The sequence below is a fragment of the Cricetulus griseus genome, chromosome 4 (genome assembly GCF_003668045.3).
Source record: "Cricetulus griseus strain 17A/GY chromosome 4, alternate assembly CriGri-PICRH-1.0, whole genome shotgun sequence".
NCBI lineage: Eukaryota > Metazoa > Chordata > Mammalia > Rodentia > Cricetidae > Cricetulus > Cricetulus griseus.
Genome location: NC_048597.1, coordinates 47163546 through 47181235, shown reverse-complemented (window position 1 = coordinate 47181235; position 17690 = coordinate 47163546). Strand labels below are relative to the sequence as shown.

General features: G+C 36.3%; 1 protein-coding gene across 4 annotated transcripts in view; it reads left to right on the top strand.

The window, feature by feature from the left end:
* The window catches only part of Zbtb20 (zinc finger and BTB domain containing 20), a 760216-nt gene that overhangs the window by 301144 nt on the left and 441382 nt on the right, over window positions 1–17690 (top strand). The gene's annotated exons all lie outside the window — the stretch shown is intronic.

Genomic DNA, 17690 nt, shown 5'->3' with positions numbered 1-17690 from the left:
CCTCAGTGCAGGTCCCATGCAGAGGGGCAGACCACTTCCTCCATTTCACTCTGCTTCACTGCAGTCTGTCATTAGTGACTGCAGACAGGCCTGAAGGTTACATGTCTGCATCTTTTGACTGAGTTCTGTTAAGTTCTTTTGTGTTTGTTTGTTTTGTTTTTTGAGAGAAATGACATGTTGGCAACTTGGGTTTGTTGACAACCTAGACTGAATAAATAAGTAACGGTTGCTAATTTTGTCATAATTTTAACAGTTTAAGCCTGCAGACACCAAGGTCTTGTTCATTTCTTAGTCTTTAATACTTACCACAGTAATGGATAGCCACAAAAAAGCTATTGTTCACAGTATAATTAGGAAAGTTTTTAAAAATCAGAAATTTGAGATTATTTACTGTAAAGAGGTATTGGGTAGAGGTTTTGGCAGTTAGGAAATGATTATAAATAATTTGCCACAGACCATGCTTCTGTTCATACCACACAGGGCATTAGCCTCTTGTTCTTTCATCACCTTGCTAATTTGCACTTCTTTTCCTAGCCTGAAAGAAAAGTATCCATTCATATATATTTTCTTGGTCTGAGGAATAGTCTTCAGCAGTTTACTATGTAAGTTCTGTGTTATTTCTCATGCAGGAGAAACTTGACTCCAAACCAGATGGAGGGTAGCCACATCCATCTCTCCTGTTGCCTCTACAGTAGACTAAAGGAAGCGAATGAAGCAAATAGTACAATGAATGCTGGTTTAGGGGGACAGGGTCTTGAGAAATCACTGTAAGCAGGTATTTTCATTGAGGCAAACATCAAAACCAAATCTCATCCCCAGGAAGAGTACAATATTTTTTTAGAACTCAGATCCCTTTAACCTAACATTTCCTGTTATCTCTCTCTAGCACTCTTTTTTTTCCAACTTCTTTTATTTGAATTAGAAACAGGATTGTTTTACATGACAATCCCATTTCCCTTCTTCTACCCATCCTCCCCTCCCCACCCCTCCCCAACTAAAACCTTATCTGTAGCTGGAATACCAGCATGGGACTGATCCAGACCCAAGGAACATGGGTTTCTGTGAGGAAACCTCAGAAATCTTTGGGACCTCCTCTAGAAGCCCAGTATTTATCCCTAGCATAGGTGTGGACTTTGGGAGCCCAGTCCATATAGAAGAATACTCCCTGAGCCAAGACACACGGGGGTGGGCCTAGGCCCTACCCCAAAGGAAATGAAATACTCTGATGACATCCTATGGAAGGCCTCTCTAGCAATCTTTAAAAATTTTCTGAAACAAATTTTGTTTTGTTATTGTTAAATTAGCTTCCAGTGATTCAAATTAATGCTCTCATAAAATATGGACTCTGGGGCAAAACTGAATTGGTAAAATTTAGGCCTAGTAAATTGTGCTATTACAACATTGTAAAACATTTAAGACCATCAATGATCCTTATAAAACTATTCCACATATTTTAGTTTGAAAACCTGAGGTAAAATTGATATCAGGGCAAAGACTCTCATAAAACATAACAGCAGTAAGAAATGTAAAGAAAAGAAAGTCTGATCACCTCCTTCCAAAACCAGTAAGCTGAGGCACAGGTACTACATTCAAGCTATAAAAACCACATTGACTACAAAGGCAAATCATAGTCTAAATTAGTAAATAAAGCAGTGATCTGAAACCTTTATCAAAACTTTTCCATTATCCATACACATTTTGATATTGTATATACCCTTGGTTGTGCCCTGTGGTCTTTATAGACAAATTTATTGGTTCACTTAATATTCATTTTGGTGATTGATAAAGATGGTCCACTAGAAATTTCCATAGCTATGTGGCTCATAGTCTTAAGGATGAAGCCTGTATTTCAGAAATTGAATTCAGAATTGCCAGTAGTGTGCATGGTGTCAAAATGTTGTTATTGCCAGGGGGCATTCCTCTAGAGAAAAGTTTGGGGTCGGAATGAAATAAACTTAAATAATTTCAAATAAATTAGTTACCATGGTAATTTATTACACCCTGCCTTTATTAATTCTGTAATTTAATAATCCAAAGAGGGAAGCATGATACGGTCTCTATTATTTTACCCAGAGTCAGCGCCTTGACCCACAGTTTTGTTTCTCAACTTTATTTTACCACACTCATGCCTTCCACTTCTGACCTTGAAGAAGTTCAAGTAATTGTTCACAAAAAGCAAATGGCCTAAGTTTTGTGCTCCAGCAAGATGAAACAATTGTGCTTTTACAAATACCCATGGAAGCTTTATCATACAGAAAAAGGGAGATAGTGACATGTGAATGTCAAAGTAGCGCTCTAGATATGCTTATCAACAAAGGACTGTCCTCAAACTTCCCTCTCCTCTTTATAACACTTTAAATTTGCTATATGCATCCTGTTAACAAGCATGTTACCAGGGTCATTAATACCTTTGTTGTGTAATTAAGAGGTTTTGATTCTGTTTGGTAAATCTTCTAAAAATGGAATCATTAATTTATTCTTCAAAAAGTTTTGATGTTAAAAATATAGAAATGAGTTCTGAAGTCTGAGCTAAATTTCTAAACTCTTAAAGAATCAGATATTAATTTAGTACACAGATAATGAAAAAAATTACCAATTGTCTCCATGAAAAGAACTGTGTATTCAAGAGGAATATGGGTGAGACAAAGCTAATTTTAATATTCACTAAAGCATTATTTCTGAGCTTGAGGAAGAGTTTGAACTCTGAAATGTAGGCCTATATAGTTTAGGTCACATTTTTCTGTATGCATAAACAGAGAGAATGCTAACAACCTTCTGAGATAAGGTCAGGCTCATTTCCTTGTAGTTGATAATTATCAAAGCCCTGTTTTTGGTTAATCCTTTTTTTATTTTTCTGTTCTTTGAATACATAAAGAATATATACCAACAATATGTTTTGTTCCTAAACTATATTTTTTACTGATAAGCATTATCCTTATCTTTAAGTATGGTATAATTTGTCTTATACAATTACCAGAGGCCTAGAAGCAATGGAAGCCTTGAAAATTGCTACTATTACAATAATGCTAAATTTCTAGACTGAAGAACAAATCAGATTGTTTTTAGATACATGTTGCATTAGTATCGTAGAAAGTCACTAAGCCAGAATAGAGATACTTTTTGTTTTCAAAATGTTGTATATTATTCTTTTCAATTAAAATATGAACAGACAGAATATCAACATTCACCATAGAAAAGTAGGTTATGCTCTAAAGAAGGAAAACTTATCTGTTATAACTCAGTTAAAAGACATTGCCATTGGAAAACGCTACAACAGCAAAGAACCTTAGGGATTTTCTTTTAATAAAATTCAGTCCTAGAATTCTTATCCAAGTTACACAGTTAACTATGCAGGCATCTAATTAAATAGTTAATAGCTTAAGTGGAAAAAATGGGCCTATGAACCCTAATTCTTAGCCATAGTAACAATCCAAGCCACCTAATAGATGACCAGAGTTCCTCCCATAATCGATTCACAATCTTGGTTGAAAGGGCACTATTGGCACAGGCAACAAGTTTGTGCAGAAGCCTCAGTTCATAGATACATGAACAACATAGATACATCCATTCTCTTTACTTCATATACCAGATATCTTTTAAGAATTACCTATCATCATTGCACCCACACTCTGCAACTATTCCACAAAAAAGAACCTTTCCCATATTATAAAGAAGAAATTGATCCCCAGAAAAATAAGGATATGTAAGAAGACAAAGCTGATATGTGAGTTTGTATCACTACCAGCCCTAAAAAATTCAAACACTGGGCATCTCTTATTTGATATTTTTATCTGTTGTGCCTTGGTATCACTTCAGCTAACATGGTAAAAACAAGTTATTTCTTTAATGGTCTAAATGCCTTTAAAAACTGAAAAAAACTGTTAAAAAGTTGCATTTACAAAGTATGTCCTTTCTACATAAAACTGTCACATTGAATTCTGTCACAGCATCGCAGCATCTTGGCGAGATAAATTAGCTTCAGAAACCCATGTATCATACTAAAAGTGTGAGCCAGCATTCACACACAGAGCCTTCTTGTTTGTCTGCTTGTGATGTAGGGTCTCATGAAGTCACCTGATGTCCTCCAACTTTCTTTGTAGACAAGACTGACACTAAACTCCTGATCCCCCTGCCACAGTGTACAAAATGCTAGGGTACCCTCATGCTGACTTATTCATCATCTGATCCAACACTATGACTACTATTCTGGATGCTATTTAGTTTTCTATTGTCTTCATAGTATGGCTACTTAGCTTATAAAGAACAGTTGTTCATGTACTTCCCAAGAAGAAGGAGTGTTGAGAGATTGTCATTAAAACTGAACTGAACTGTATTATCATGTTTGCAAACAAACATAATGGTTTTATGTTTTCTGCATTGAGAAGTGAGGAGCTGGGAAGGCTGACTGGTACATCTCCGCATTTTCTTAACTTGTTCTGTGTCTGTGCTCAACATCTTAGTCATATCACAAAAGATGGGGCCACTAACTTGGATCCCATGTAAACATTCCTTTGAGAAGTAATTAAGAAGTAAAATAACTGCTAATAATCCACTAAAAAGGAATAGTTCAAATGTTCTAATATTAAAATTTGGTTTATTAGACTTTTTCTCAAGATCAGCTTTATAGCATGATTATAAATGATATATGTATAAATATATATTTTATAGTAGGAGTAAAGTTAAACATTATGAAAATGTGAAGCAGAAAACCATGAAACATAATTGTTTCCTAATGACTACTGAGGGCTCCATGACAAGTGAATATCAGAACTGAGGAAGTTGGGGTAGGAAGCCAGTAAGTTTGAAGTCACAATGATGGGATATATAGTGAGATCCTGCCATAAAAAGGAGAAGGAGAAAGAGAGAACAAGGAGGGAGGAAGGAAGAAACTAAAAACATTTTTAAAAACAGGACTTCTGGAGGAACATGCACACATACAGCACTGACACAATGTCTCACTGTAACCATGATCCTGAATTTCCTTTCACTTATCACTTTTTTAGCAGCAATGCTTATAAACAGTGTCTGAGGAGCCCATGTTGATTTCTTGATTTGACCAACTATCCTAAAACCATTGTTACTGGGCCATATTAACAGGTCAGGTAGTGATATGTGGCAATCAGATGTAGAGCCTTCTATGGTACTCAGTGTCCCAGAGCTGCTTACAGCCTGAGTTGGAGCTCAATGTCTGTGTTTCCAGGAGAGCCCCTAACTGTACTTTCCCTCCTCTCACAGTGCCACAGTTACAATCACTCTTCCTGCTTTGCAGAAGGGATCATTGTTACTTGTTTCAACCTCTATTTCAGGATGCTACTATTAGCCTTACATCAGAAAGTATAGCAATTTCAAATTTTAAAAAAAATTTAAAATTCTGGGCTTCCTCTGGAAGAAAAAGAATCTTTCCAACAACTTTATATTTTGCTAAAAATCTAATTCTGGCTCAGTGTTTTGTTCTCAAAGGAATTTTAAATGGAAAAAAAATCTTTGGTAAGAGGAAGGAAGGCAGGTTATCTTTGCTATTCAAGACTGAAGAGAAGCAATTAGGAAGGAACCTTCTGACCCTTTGAAACAGCAAATTTCCAAGAAATTAGGAACATGTATTTTCATAAGGAATTAAAGCTCTACATTTCAGTTCAGGTTGTCCCACATTGGCTTTAAATGTGTCCCTGTGTCCCACAAGGCAATCTGAAAGCACCATCTCCTGAATCAACTGGGAGAGACTAAGGAGGCCATGCTGAATCTTGATTCTACCCTGGGAACATGAAACCACTAAGGAAGAATGAAGCTGGTTTCTTGCTTATGTGGATTCTCAGAGCTATAATTGCTCCAAAGGCATTCAAGAAAATAAATCAGAGGATGTCAGTATTCGTTAGAGGTATTAGTACTAGTATTAGAAGATCCAGATGTTTAGCAAGATCTTTTACTTTGTGGCAAATGTACTAATTTAACCACATAAATTTTGTGTAACTGTGTTTGAAGTTATTCTAAGTTGTTCTTAAATAAATTAAATACTTTAGGCTTTAATTTTCTGATCAGTAATCAATACTTTAATAACTATTTCTGTTCTCAGTTTTGTGGATTTTTGGTTTTTTAATTCTTACAGATTAGGGCTCATAAGAACTTCCTTCAGAAAGTCCAGGGACCTAAGTAGATCTTGGCAGGCTAGTAAGTTCACTTAGACTCATCTAATGTAGAAAGACTTGTCAGTAGAATTTCATACACTGGGCCTTAGAGGAAATGGGAAAATACTTGGCATGCCATGAAAAGATTTTTGCATTGAGTAACAACCAAGGCTAGAAACTAAATGAGACAATGACAACATGATGCTGTCTACATCATCGCTGCACAGTTACTGCTGAGGAGGCAGTAACTGTGATTGAAAGCAAAGTGTGAGCAGACTCTCCGGAGGCTTGAGCCAGCTTGCCCAGCAGTGTTGTCTTTAGAGCATTTTCCTTATCTGTAAAGGGCACTTTCCATCATCTTATACACAATATGATATGAAGAAGTCAAATGGCATAGTTGAAATAATTTGAGTTCTGTTGAATGAAGATGGTTCATAAACATCACAGATACAAGTAGAAGTAGAGACCACTTAGAAGTTTCAGGAGTAAGTGCTTTTTCTGATCATTTAGTGGTTTGAAATTCCTTTGTGTTTAGGCAGCCATATATGGAAATGCTCTGTTGCTGCTAAGGGTTGTTCACACATTGGAAACAATGGATGACTTGAAGTGAGATATTACTGCTTTTAAACATTTATTTTTAAAGGATGCTACAATAAAGTCTCTAAAGAGTTTCTCTTATATTAAAAAATCACAACTGTTTATTCTCTTATTATGTGCTGATTTTCTTGAGGGAAAAGAGTGAAGATCATGTACTATTTTTTTTTCTCAGTCACAGATAGGGCACTGGTTAAGTCTTCAGTGTTACACATCCTATGTAAAAATTTTGTGGGTTAAAGTAAGTTTAGAAAGTAATAATTTCATTAACTGCACACAGAATTATTAAAAATTACACAAACATTAGAAAAAGAATGAATTCAATGTATAGAGTTGTTGACATTCAAGGATGATCACAGTTTATGAAATGAAAATAACAAATATTTTGGGTGATGAATATTTTAAATAAGTGTGTAGGCTTTCTTTTGGGCCACCAACCAGTTCCTTTATCATGACAGAGTTACTTATTAGTTATGAATGCCCGGCCTTAGCTTAGGCTCATTTCTTGCTAGCTCTTAGAACTTATTTTAAATTGCTTCTCTTCATCTATGTTTTGCCTCAGGACTGTTTGACCTTTCTTTCATTCTGTATGTCTTCCTCTGGTTGCTGGCTGGCTGGTCGACCCTCTCGTTCTCCCTTGTTCTATCCTCTCTTGTCCCCTCATTGTCTCTCTCCTCCTATTGATTATCTATGCCCACCAGCCTCACCTATCCTGCTACTACCTAGCTATTGGCCATTCAGCTTTTTATTCAAGCAATCAGGTGGCTTAGGCAGGCAAGGTGAAACAGCAACATATCTTTACACAATTAAACAAATGCAGCATAAACATAATACATCTTTACACAGTTAAAGTAACATTCCACAACATAAACAAATGTAACATATCTTTGCATAGTTACAGTAATATTTTACCACAAATGTATTTTATGAATGTATAACCCATGAAAAAATGGTACAGACACTTCCCATCATGTTCTCTTCTTCGATGGTGTCAAAGGATTCACAACAAAAGAAGACTTAGAGAAAATGTTAAGCTTTACTTTAATATTTATGTATAAATTGTTATAATAGGATTTTATTACTTCCTCTTTATTTTTTAAAAAGGGGGCTGAGAAAAATAAGCAAAATTCAGAGGTCATAATTTCACTATGTTGTTTCAACTTTAATACAAAGTAAAATAATTCTGCAAATAGACTGATTGTTTCACTTAGAAAATACTTCCTGAGTTCTAGGCTGGTAGTAGCTTTCTTATGAACAAGTATTAAAGGTGTGTGTGTGTGTGTGTGTGTGTGTGTGTGTGTGTGTGCGTGTGCGTGTGCGTGTGCGTGTGCGTGTGCGTGTGCGCATGTTCACAAACATCTGAGTTTTTCTTGATTCATACTTATCCATGGAATGACAAAAACTACTAGTTGACCAATCAAAAATAGTAAAACTAATTTGCTTACTTGGTATGATTTATCTGACTTATTCAGTGTACATGACAATTTAAAAATTCTTGGTCATTTTTCTTGTGCAACGATAATGTCTCCATTACAGCCACTCCCAATGTCTCATTCTCCCGATCTCTGCAGCGGCTCTCAATGGCCTTCTGAAGTCTAGGCTAGTCCACTTCCCTGATCAATCTTCTTGCGGGACCAGCCTTTTTCTGTTGTCTCTACTGTAAATTTTGCAGAATTTTCTGGCATCCTTTATGTCTCTCATCGATTAAGAAAATACAAAATATCTAAAATATGAAGCTTTAGATTATATTCCCAACAGAAAACCATTAGGTAGCTGTGTAACTGAAGGAGGGTACTTGAAGTGTTAGGTTCCAAATAACCATCAAAGATCCCCCATTTAAACAGACTTGAGGGGAAATATCAAATCATTTAAGTCAGAATCAGGCAAGAAGGAACTGTATACTTTGAGAAACTATGTTTCAGATGGGCCACATTCTATATCCTTTCTATAATAAACTGACCTTTATGGGTGGAGGACAGATGCATATTAATTTAAGACAGGGAAGTAGAGCATAACAGCTGTAACTAGTGATACAATCATTGGCTTCATTTCCATGTTACCGCCACTTATGTTTGGCATTTAAGTAAAAGGAAAGAAGGGAGAAAGGAAGAGGAATGAAGGAAATAGAAGGAAGGAGAAAGAGAAAGAGAAAAAAAAAGCATTCCTCCATTCAGAGACCAACGAAAGGTGATTGTGTATGGGTATGCAGACAAGCAGAACAGTTTCCTTGCATCTCACACATCTCACACATCTCACAGGATCTGCTTGATTCTAACCACCTCGTTATTCTCCCTTTGAACAGAGATGAGGCTGGCTCAGAGATAACCATATGCAGTTGTGGGAAAGTCTAGGCTATGGGACATGAGTGTTAATTACAAATTCAGTAAGTGTCTGATCCTGCCATATTGTCCAAACTATAGTTCTCTGCAGTACTCCTTCGGTTGGGAAAACTTAGTCAGGGAAGAGTATGCATAAAGCCTTATGTGATTCCTTTCTGTAGACAGTATCTTGGTAAGAGGGAATCTAGCTGCAAAGATGTCAGGCAAGTTATTTTTAAAATTTTTTATTTCTGAAAATATGGTAATGAGATAAGAAAGAACCTATATATTCTTGGGTGGGGTGGTTGAGACAGGTTTCTCTGTTGCTTTGGAGGCTGCCCTGGAACTAGCTCTGAGGCTGGTCTCATACTCACAGAGATCTGCCTGCCTCTGCCTCCTGAGTGCTGGGACTAAAGGCATGTGCCACCACCATCCAGCACTAGAAAGAGCCTATATATTATAAAGTGAGAAGATACAATTCAAACCATACATAATATTAATAGCATTAATATCTTTGCAGTTTTCATTTTAATGATCCATTATAGTTCATGTTTTTCAACAGTATCTAAGTCTGTACACATTCCTTGAGTATGATCAGTATTGAAAAAAAATGGAAGGTGGCAGTGATAAAAGGCGAATTGATACCAAATGAAACAACCCAGATGCCCATGTCTGAACAGATTGATAAAGGGGGAGGTCCCATGCATATTTTGGAGTATTTTTCAACCTTTAATATGTGTAAAATTTTGATAGATGCTTACAACATTGATTTTAAATAAAGTAAATCTGTTTGCCTCACCCAAAGATTCTTGAGTTGATTGGGTGTGGTAGAGTTCAGTTGTATCATGGACCCTTGTAGGAAGCAAACTCTTACTTTAAATTAAGTTAATTCAAATTCAATATGCATCTGCATATAAGAAAAGGATCTCTGAGTGATGGTTACCTTTTCCCATAGAAACTAAAATGGTTTTATTACTGTAGACAGTACATTTCTAGGTATCATTGCACGTATATTCATGTAACATACACACCAGCACACTTAGCTAATGATCAAATAGGACATACAACTTAATAGACATAGAAATCACTGTTACTGAAGTATTAGCTAGATCCAAAATGTGACTAACATAAAAAGTCATCTTTAAGGTATTTTAAATGAAGTCTTCCTAGTTTATACCCTAAGTTTGCTAATATAGTTGATAGCCAAAAGATCAAATGACCCAAGAGTCCATCTCTGAACAAACAGATAAACAAAAGTGGTACACACTAGAGCATCATTGAGTCTGAAACAGAAATGAATTCTTCCATATGCTACACCATGAGTGAAATGCAAAAACAGCATGCTAAGTAAGTGCACAGCATGGAAGCCAGCCACACCAAGGTCAAATCCTATATGATTCTATGAACATGAGAAATAACATGCTCACATTAATAGAAAGGAAAGGTAAAACAGATTTTTCTGAGAATTGGGAATGGGATGCTTGCATGTATGGTTACAGAGATTTAGTTTAGGACAGTTTAAAAATGGACATGTATGGTTGATATATGGTTGCATGACAACGTGAATATACTTAATGCCACTGCACCACACATCTAACAACAGTTAAGATAGCAAGCTTTATATCATGTTACATTTCTTCTCCATGAGGGAAATGTATTTAATTTTTTTTGAGGAGTTTCAGTGAAACTGGAGTGTGATTGCATAGTTCAAAGCACACCTGAGCTGAGTACCCTGGAGAACCATTAAAAGAGTTTGGAATATAATAATTTATTAGCACAAAGAACAGTCTCTGCTTTGTTGTTGAAACTTGGTGTATTTAGGAAATAAAACAGTGGTATTCCCCTCAGTTCACAAGCAGTACTGACTGCAATAAACTGCAAGAGACTATCATTTAAAGAAGCAAAGACTTCTTTCAAAATGTTCACTTTGGTTACCTGATAGCAGATACATGGAGGTTTCCTCTTCAGGCTTTTACATCGTACAGTTTCTCTTGATGCTGGTGAAAGCCATGGTCTTTCTTATAGAAGCTCATATTTCTCCAGAAGCTCTATATGTTGTCAGTTGACCCAAAGATGTTGAATTTTTCTATGCACTTCAGAAATCACTTAGCAATCATTTACAATAGTGTTCTTTCAAATCCATGGTGTGTGTTTTCACACAGTAACCACCATGACCACCAGGGTACAAAACAGTTTCTTTTAACCCAAAGAACTCATCTCCATTTACCTCATCTCCATTCTTGCTCCAACCACTGCCCCTGGATACCTACAGGTCTCTTCTTATCCCTGTGGTTTTGTCCGTAAGAGAATCATTATGTAAGTGAAATCTAGCCTGGAACCTTCTAAGAGAGGCTTACCGTACTCAGAATGTTGTCAAACGCACCAGCAGTTTCTGTCCTTTCGACTGCTGAGCAGCATATCACTGTAAGGATAGATCTCAGGATATCTATCGAAGAATTCATGAAAGGCTGTCACAGTATTCCATTTACAGCAATTATAAATAGAACTGTTACAAATTTTCACAAACACATTTTTGTGTGAAAACTTGTTTTTTGTTTGTTTCTCAAGGGTAAATATCCAAGGGTGGGATGTTGTATTCATGTATGTATTCCTCAATACCATACAACTTTTGTACTAAGTGGCTGCGCCATTTTCATTCCCACCAGAGATATATGAATACCAGTTGTTCCACATCCTTGTAGATCCTTGTTGTTGTCAGATTTTTTCTTAAATCATTGTAATATGTGCAGTAGAAACACCTTTGGGGGGGCTGTAAAAGATAATGCAATTTGGAGGCCATCATCTTACCTAACTCCCATCTATAGAGCTGTTCTACTCCTGTATTATTAGTGTGTTTCTGAGACCATTTCCCCCATACATATATACTCTTCATGTAAGTAATTCTTTTCCTATGAGATTTCATTGATTCAGTTTTTCATCTTTTAGAAAGTTTTTTTCTTGGATACCTAACAAGATAACTGCTTTATGCTTAAAATCATATATAGTACTGATTTAATATGTTTATTGAACATTTACAGCACTTCATCCAGTTAGGTGAAAAAGACATGCTATAACAAGAATGTGGTCTATAAAATTATAGTTTCTTGACTTCTGATGATGGGGAAAATTTTATCTAGCATGTATTCACTATAGTAAAATTCCTTGAGATTGGTATTTGGAGTGTTGAATGGGTATATGCCTCTGTTTTATACTTTTAGGAAAATGTAAACAGATTTGTGGAATTGAGCATAATTTTTGCTCAGGAGTAGAGGCTAGTGGTGAGAGTTTGATCTGTGTCACAGTGCCTCATGACTCTGTTTCTGTTGTTTTATGTCAGAGCTCAAGAAAATTACTTTATTTCTATAGATGTCTATGTGTTCTAACAATTCTTTCCAAGCTGAAAATTTTAGCCTTACATCGTATCTTTCTAGGATTTTCCTCTAGCTACCAATTTTGGTCAAAAGTGGTTTTAAAAAATATTTGACTTTGCAGTACAACATGATATTATAAATTTGATAATTATTTTTTCTTGCTGGATGACACTGTGCATTGAAATAAAGCTCAAATTTGATCTTATGACCTCTGAGAAGTAGCATATTGATATCTTCTATTTATATGCTAGTTCCAACCCTTGACATCCATAACCTTCTAGTTTTTCTCTAACATACTGATTCATCGTCTCTGGTTAGCATCTCTTCCAGTGATGTGTTATCCTTCCTAGATGTGCTGATCAAATCCAATAGCTTTATTTTAGACTGTTGACTCCCAGATTTTTAACACAAAATTCTACCATAACATGTTATCTGACACCAAGCTTATGAATGCAAGAATTGGCTTCATACATATTTGTTATACTTTCTGCAGCCATTATAATAATAAAATGCATCAAAATGTGCATTTATACCACTAAGAAAGGTTTTTTCACTGAATATAAGTCAGCATAGGAGATAGTGGACAGTGGTCTCATCCTGCAATGATGGAGTAAAGTACAGCTATCCACAGGGATTGGAAGAGCTCATGGGAGGACGATACTGTGCTTATCTAGGGATGACAAGAAGATTGCAGACAGGAAGGATGCTTAAGTTGTAGAATTGTAGTTTTGTGGGGTTTTTTTCCATTTTTTAATTTGAATTAGAATCAAGATTGTTTTACATGTCAATCCCAGTTCCCTCTTCCTCCCCTCCTCCCCTACCAACCCCCAACTAAAACCCTACATATCACATACCCCTTCTGCTCCCCAGGGAAGGCGAGTTCTTCCATGGGAGGTCTTCAGAGTCTGTCATATGACTTAGGCCCACACCTATGTGTCTTGGCTCAGGTAGTATCGCTCTATGTGGAATGGGCTCCCAAAGTCCACACCTATGCTAGGGATAAGTACTGATCTACTATAGGAGGCCCCATGTGAGGTCTCCTTACTGACACCCACGTTCATGGGGTCTGGATCAGTCCTGTGCTGGTTTCCCAGTGATCAGTGGATTTCACCAGCCTGGTCTGGACCCCTTTGCTCATCACTTGTCCTTCTCTGCAGCTGGACTCCAGTTCAGTTCAGTGATTAGCTGTGGGTGTCTGCTTCTACTTCCATCAGCTGCTGGATGAAGGCATATATGATGGCATATAACTCAGTCATCAATCTCATTGTCAGGGGAGGGCATTTAAGGTATCCTCTCCTCTGTTGCTTAGATTGTTAATTGGTGTCATCTTTGTAGATCTCCAGACATTTCCCTAGTGCCTGATTTCTCTTTAAACCTAAAATGTCTCCCTCTATTATGGTATCTCTTATCTTGTTTTCTTCTATTCTTCCCCAACTCAACCTTTCTGCTCCCTCATGTCCTTCTTACCCCTCCTTTTCTCCCCTTATTCTCCTCGCTCCCTCTCCCTATCCCCCATGCTCCCAATTTGCTTAGTAGATCTTGTCCCTTTCCCCTTCTCCAGGAATAATGTATGTCTCTCTCAAAATCCTCCTTGTTACCTAGCTTTTCTGGCAGTGTGGATTGTGGGCTGGTAATTCTTTGCTCTATGTCTAAAATCCATATTTGAGTGAGTACATACCATGTTTGTCTTTTTTGTGACTGAGTTACCTCGCTCAGAATGGTTTCTTCTAGTTCCATCCATTTGCCTGTGAATTTCAAGATTCCATTGATTTTTTTTCTGCTGAGTAGTACTCCATTGTGTAAATGTACCACATTTTCTCTATCCATTCTTCAGTTGAGGGGCATCTAGGATGCTTCCAGGTCTGGCTATTACAAATAATGCTGCGATGAACATCATTGAACAGATGTCCTTGTTGTACGAATGTGCTTCTTTTGGGTATATGCCTAATAGTGGAATTGCTGGATCTTGTGGTAGACTCATTCCCATTTTCCATACTGATTTCCAAGGTGGCTGTACAAGTTAGCACTCCCACCAGCAGTGGAGGAATGTTCCCCTTTCTCCACATCCTCTCCAGCATAAACTGTCATTGGTGTTTTTGATTTTAGCAATTCTGACAGGAGTAAGATGGTATCTCAGAGTTGTTTTGATTTCCCTGATGGCTAAGGATGTTGAACACTTTCATACATGTCTTTCAGCCATCTTATATTCCTCGATTGAGAAATGTCTACTTAGTTCTGTACCCCACTTTTTAATTGGATTGTTTGGTGTTTTGCTTCTTGAGTTCTTTGTATATTTTGGAGATCAGCCCTCTCTCAGTTGTGGCGTTGGTGAATATCTTTTCCCAGTCTGTGGGCTGCCGTTTTGTCTTGCTGACTGTGTCCTTTGCCTTACAGAAGCTTCTCAGTTTCAGGAGGTCCCATTTTTAACTTTGTGTTTTGAAAGGGTTTTTGTTTGTTTTTTTATCTCTTAAGGTTGAATTGACAAAAATACACCATTTACAAATGTACATTGTAATGTTTTCATATATGAAAATGTTGTAGAGTGTACCAAAATGAAGCAAATTGGCACATCTATCACCCCATATAGTTACTTTCTTATGTTGTGTATGAGTTAAGAACAAGTAAAACATGTCTTAGCAAATTTCAAATATACCATCTGTAATTTTTAATAGTGGTCATGAGTCTGTATAATAGGTCCCCATATTTCATTCCATCAATAATTTCTATGAAATTATCAAATTGGTTAGTGTATTGTCTGTGACTTTGACTTGTGTGTTCAATTATACTTTATCTAATTGAGAAAATATGACATTTGATGTCAAATGTATGTTTTAAAGAATATAAAAGGTTGAGTATTGTAAAGAAGATACTTTAATACTTTTGTTCTGTATAAGAGTGAGAAAACTCTGCTTATTCATATGTAGAAAAGACAGTCTATGTTGCTATAAGATGCTTGCTTTTCTCACTCCTAAGATTATTATTAGCAGATCTGCAAGCTATTTGACAAATTCCCATAACTAGCCATAGGGGTTTAGTAATAACAACAACAATAATAAGGCAATTTAAAAAGCATATTTCACAAATTCACCTCCAGTTTATGTGGCTATTAGTTTATGGTGTGAAATATTAGGATAGACTACAAAGTTAAATCAAAAAATTCTCTCAAGTGAGGAAATTGTGCTATAGACTCTTGCTTTCTTTCATTGTCCTTCGGATTTTCGCTCAGCATTGAACATACCATCTAATGCCTTTGCAGTAGAAAGATTTTCCTCTGTGATGATACTTTAGGGGCTTGTGGAACAGCAATAAAATCTAAAATAGTCTAAGGAAATAATAATAATCTACAGGTATAAATATTTGCTGCAGCATTTATTAGAATACGTGGAACATAGATTGTGGGGTCTTTAATTCCTAAAACAAACAGTGACTGGTCAAGATGACCATGCTTGGAAAGTAAGACAATCCCATCAAATCCCTTAGGTGATAAATTCTCAGAAGCTACCCAGTACTCTAGCTTTTATTTCCAGATCATGAGGTTAGAAACTATGAATCACATTTTTTAATTCTGTGGACTGAGAACCATTGCACAGTGAGCATTTGTGGTCTGCCTAATAGGGACTGTCTTTGGTTTCACTTTATCAAAGTATTATCTTCTCCAGAAGAATATCATGCCCCTCACCAATAGCACTCTGTTATCAAAAATGTACTTATTGAGCCGGGAGTTGGTGGCACAAACCTTTAATCCCAGCACTTGGGAGGCAGAGGCAAGTGGATCTCTGTGTGTTCAAGACCAACCTGGTCTACAAGAACTAGTTTCAGCATAGCCTCAAAGCCACAGAGAAACCCTGTCTCAAAAAACAAAATCAAACAAAAAAATGTACTGATTATTGTATTTTAAATTTTATTTTAAAAATCATGCAATTTGTTTTTACTCTTGTTATGTACATGCTTGTGGACTATAGCATCTCTGACTTTTGATTTCTGTACACAAAGTGTAGAATATTTATTGTGTTCTCTTTAATAGAAAATGTTTTCTGATCCCTGATAGATAAGCAGTCTAAAACCAGAAAAGCTAGAGGATGCTTTAGAGGTATTGGATTCTGCTGAATCCCCGAGTTCAGAAGTGCATATGCTTTCTACTTCCTGTTGTTCTGGTTGCCTTGAAATGAATTAACTTCTCTTATCACTAGCTTCTTGACCTATAATAGTGTTGTGAGATTTAAATGAGGAGGTGATACATAAAATGATTTTAACAGTGCCTGACACATGATTATTGTTGTAATAGTTGTTACCTATTGTTATGTTTAGTTTCAATGTGTTTAATTGATGGACTGTCTGAAAGAGACTCGTATTCTCCTAATTTTTTATGAGTGCATTGAAGCCACCACGTCTCAGAAATGAGAGAAAATTGGCATTTGTTTTTATTCTCATTTTTGTAATATGGCTTGTTCACCCCCCTTTAACTCCTCTAAAAAGTAATAGAAAGACATTTTATGCTTCTAAATTACATTCATAACTCCTAATATTGGAGGGAAACTTAAATACAGAACACTTCCATGACAGCTTCTAGAATAATCTGCCCTGAATCTGGCAGATGGGACCTTCGGGTCTCTCATCCTTCTATCCAGAGGACATTGGTACATATCTAAATCTACTTGAACTGATTGCATTTTTTAATGATCAAGCTCTTATTTTTAATTGTGATTTATGCAGTAGTGCAGTTTTGTGTTATCCTTCATTCTTTCAGTGCTATTCACACAGAGAATAGTTTCCCAGATTACAAATATCCTTAATCTCAAGCAATAAGACTGTCATGCTGAACTACATGGAACCCAGTGAGGCAAAGGCCTGAAACAATGGATCCCTTACTACATTGACCTGTTAGCTTTTTTGGCAACTCATTTTTTAATGTTTCAAAAGGGACACACACTGTTTTATTTCTCCCTAAGAGTTAGAATAAAGGAAAGCCTATTTTCTGCTGTAATAAAATCAAGAAATATAATTTCCCAAGAAGATCTACTGTGTGGTTGACAATTTCAAGGAAAATGATTGTTAAAGGCTATAGGTTACAATGGATTTTCAAAAGTATCACAACTAAAAGACCATCTCTAACCTTGACTTATTAAAGGACAAGAATTGGTGTTGCCTATAATTGCTTCCTGTGTGACTGCTATCTTGTGTTTGCCTCATTTACTGGTCCAAACAAGATTTTGCTCTTCTCAGACCTGTAGATTTAATCTCACAAAAGAAAACACTCCTTTAAAGAAAAACTGTTTAGTACATCA